Source organism: Rutidosis leptorrhynchoides, chromosome 1, assembly GCF_046630445.1.
Source record: "Rutidosis leptorrhynchoides isolate AG116_Rl617_1_P2 chromosome 1, CSIRO_AGI_Rlap_v1, whole genome shotgun sequence".
In the NCBI taxonomy this organism is placed as follows: domain Eukaryota; kingdom Viridiplantae; phylum Streptophyta; class Magnoliopsida; order Asterales; family Asteraceae; genus Rutidosis; species Rutidosis leptorrhynchoides.
This window is the reverse complement of record NC_092333.1, coordinates 574,437,211-574,441,630: the sequence shown is the minus strand read 5'-3', so window position 1 is coordinate 574,441,630 and position 4,420 is coordinate 574,437,211.

The window sequence follows — 4,420 nt, the reverse complement described above, 5'->3', positions numbered from 1 at the left end:
GCTAGACGCCTTGCTGATGGACGTGTCGTGCCGATTCTGCCTGGCAGATATCGACTTATGACCACTGGTCGAGCAGATCCACCCTCAGATGATTCGAGCGATTCATCATCCGATGACTCCAGCGACGAGGATTTTGAGGAGGACCCTGAGGAGGAGCCCGTGCAGCCACCCTCTACCCCGCCGAAGAAGCGGTACCGCTTCGATGGTACTGTTATTCCAGGAGTTAATGGAGGTAAGCCGTTCGTTAACGCACATGGACTGAGGGTTAGGGTCACTGCCCACAAGCGGGTTGTGCCGTATCTCGCTGATCCATTCGTGCGTAAGGTCGGCCGTTTTGCGCTATCTACTTCTGGTACTGCACCATCCGCTCCATTTGCACCACCTGCCCCACCAGCATCTCCCAACGTCGAGGAACTAACGAGGGAAGTGCATACCCTCCGTGGTCGGGTGACTGAGCTCGAGGACCAGATGTCCCACATAATGGACATCATTTACCCACCATCACCATAGGGCTATTGTATTAGATTCCACTATGTAATTCCATTAGTAGTTTCATGTTTTCTTCAAATATTGTACGGACCTTATGAAGATGTATGCCACTTCTTATTAATGAATGAAATTACTGTTGTTTGAATTACTATACGGTGTTTTTACTTAAATTATAACATGATGATTTTCGTGCTATCTACAACTAGCTTACCATGCTTAGATGACGTATATTGTGATGTTTCCAAATTGATTACCTTATACCATAGCATTATGAATTACTGAATGCTGGATTTTGACTTAAGTTAAAATTTTTGTTTAGAAGATCAATGGCAAACGGAAGAGTTCTAAGGGACTTGCCCACAGCAGCTCAGATTGAGGAGATGATAGCTGCTCGAGTAGCCGCGGCTATGGTAGATGCCAATCCCCAAGCTCCACCGGCTAACCAGAACATTCAGAACGGGTGTACTTATAAGGAATTTCAGAGCTGCAAGTCCCACAATTTCAGCGGTACTGAAGGGCCAGTTGGGCTGACAAGATGGTTTGAGAAATTGGAAGCTGTGTTCCACGTGAGTAACTGCTCCGAAGTGAACAAAACTAAGTACGCCTCCTGCACGCTGTCGGATGGCGCTTTAACCTAGTGGAACATACTCGCCCAGGCTCAAGGAATTGATGAGGCTTATGCTACACCATGGGAGGAGTTTAAGAGTGCTATGATCGAGGAGTATTGACCCAGAACCAAAATTCAGAAAATGGAAGCGGAGTTTTTGGAACTGAAAGTTGTAGGAACTGACCTTGATGGCTATAACTGAAGGTACTTGGAGTTGGCTTTGATGTGCCCCACGATGGTTACTCCTGAATTTAAGCGAATGGAACGGTATTTGTGGGGACTTCCCAAGACCATCCAGGGAAATGTCACCTCTTCGAAGACAGTAAATGTCCTGGAAGCTATGCGCATGGCGCACACCCTAATGAACTAGATCACCCAACAAGAGCCAGAAAATGCGAGATCAGAATCGAGAACTAGTAATGGGAAACGTAAGTGGGACGGAAACAAGGGAAAAGTCTTTTATCAAAACCCAGCTAAGAGGTATGAAAATTTCAAGAGAAACAATGACTGAAGAAACCCTAACCCGAACCCTAGCTCAAACCCTAACTACAAGGGTACCATTCCTCAGTGTAAGAGATGCTACAAGCATCACACTGGATACTGCAACGTGGTATGTGAAAAGTGTAAGAGAACTGGACACATCGGCAAAGATTGTAAGATCACCACCCCAGCTGTGAGAACAAATCCAAATGGGCCAAAGAAGTGTTTTGAATGCGGTCAGTAGGGTCACTTTAAGAATGAATGTCCTAACAAGAAGAAGGATGGTAGGCCAGCACGTGGAAGAGTCTTCAACATGAATTCCAGAGATGCCCGTGAGGATCCTGACTTGGTTACAGGTACATTCACCGTTAATAAACTATTAGCTTTTGTCTTGTTTGATACTGGTGCCGATAGGAGTTATGTATGTAGACACTTTTGCTCTAGGATAGATTGGTCATTAGTTCCTTTGGACGAGAGTATGCTTGTAGAGGTAGCCAATGGGAAACTTGAGAAGGTTGACCAAATTGGTCGAGGAGGTATAATAAACTTAGCTGGCGTAGATTTTAAGATTGATTTGATACCCATTAAGTTGGGAAGCTTTGATGTGATAGTTGGTATGGACTGGTTGTCCAAAGTAAAAGCCGAAGTTATCTGTGGAGAGAAGATTCTTCGTATACCTAGCGAAGACGGTGTACCAATGATTGTTTACGGAGAGAGATGTAGCCCGATGCTGAACCTTATTAGTTGTATGAAAGCGCAGAAGTTCGTGAGAAAAGGGCGTTTTGCTATCTTAGCGCATGTGAAGAAGTTGGAGACCGAGGAGAAAAGCATAGATGATGTGCGAATTGTGAACGAATTTACAGACGTCTTTCCAGAAGAACTGCCAAGATTACCCCCACCGAGAGCAGTAGAGTTTCAGATTGACCTAGTGCCAGGAGCTGCACCTGTAGCTCCCGCACCTTATCGACTCGCACCTTCCGAAATGCAAGAGTTGCAGAGTCAACTGCAAGAACTATTAGACAGCGGATTCATCCAACCAAGCTCGTCGCCTTGGGGTGCACCTGTCTTGTTTGTAAAGAAGAAGGACGGATCTTTCCGCATGTGTATTGATTACCGCGAACTCAACAAGTTGACGATCAAGAATCGGTATCCCCTTCCTAGGATTGACGATCTTTTTGATCAACTGCAAGGATCAAGCGTTTACTCTAAGATCGATTTACGATCAGGTTATCACCAGTTGAGGGTGAAGGAGAGCGATGTACTTAAGACTGCATTCCGAACTCGTTATGGTCATTATGAGTTTCTTGTGATGCCATTCGGTTTGGCCAACGCACCTGCCATGTTTATGGATCTCATGAATCGTGTATACAAACCATACCTGGACAAATTCGTTATCGTCTTCATAGATGATATCCTCATCTATTCCAGAAGTGAAGAAGAACACGAACAACATCTTCGACTAGTGTTGGAACTCTTGAACCAAGAGCAACTTTATGCCAAATTCTCCAAGTGTGAATTTTGGTTGAAGGAAGTCCAATTTCTGGGTCATATCGTGAGCGATCAGGGTTGATATGGCCGAAACAGACGGTTTTTATTCACGCGGTGTCCTCAGGTCGTGGCTCGCCAGGATCAGCCACTCGTGGGAGAGGGTACTGTTTTAAATTTATATTTAGCGGTGCCTAAATCTTACTACTCCTTATAAGTAAGGGAAGTATGATCTAGAGTCATATTTTTGAGATATCAGTAGAATCGAACCTATATTTAAGCCTAAGATAGTTAGGGAGTAGTGAATATTTATTTTTGGTATTTTCTAATAGATAAAGTAAATGCGATAAAATTCATAATTCAGATAAGGTTAAAGTGAGTGCATACTATGACTTCATCAGTTATTCTGCCGATATTATGGAATGCTGGCTCATGAATAGGCAGAGGCCCTGTATTCATTACACTGGTCCTAAACGCCCCTGTCATAAGACATGTCACTGGGTACTGCGTTAGGCTTGAAGATTCTGAATAGACAGCAACGTCCCTTACCCCCGACGCCCGTGCAGTCTGACTACAGGCATACACGTTCAGACGGCTCATCCAATTGAGCGACTCAGTTGGGTGATGTATTAACATTCCAAAATGGTCTAAACTTACTTAAGCATAATAGAATACATGGTTTACCATATCCGAGAGACGTGATGCGTTTCAATGCTTTCGTTAATGATTGGTAAAAGATAGTTAGGCCCTTAAAAAGAGTTCAACCATTAAGAACACCATGGCTTAGTCAAGCTGACTTCCATGAACACGTTCGGTTATCCTAAAGGTTCAATCGTTTATGTGTCTAAACAAACAGTTTCTTAACTAACTACGATTCCCTCAAGCGGGGTGAAATGCTTGAGACCGCGTTATGGTGCAGTGTACTGGTCAACACTAACCGGGTTACATGGCCTTACTTAGCAGAGGTACAGCTTACAACAATCGATGTGCTTCAGCGTGCACGTACGAAGTTTATATGTTTGGTGACTCCACTAGCATTGTCTAGGACCGACAATGTACTAAGGGTCTAGTCAGATGTTTCACTACGAAAGAGTCCTCAGTCGGAATTCAAAGCTCGATAGACTTACTACAACCGGTGTGCCTTGGTCGATCTTACGTTGTATCCGATAGACTTCTCTTACCAAGGGGTGACACATATAGTGTACTCTGAATCGGGGTTCGCGACTTCCCAATAACAGAGCCTATAACTACGTTCTATTAGTTGGAAAAGCGATTGAGTTTAAAGCATGATCAAAAAGTATTTCAACAGCATACACAGACCATAATATTATTTCGGCATTATAACTGCTTACATCATAG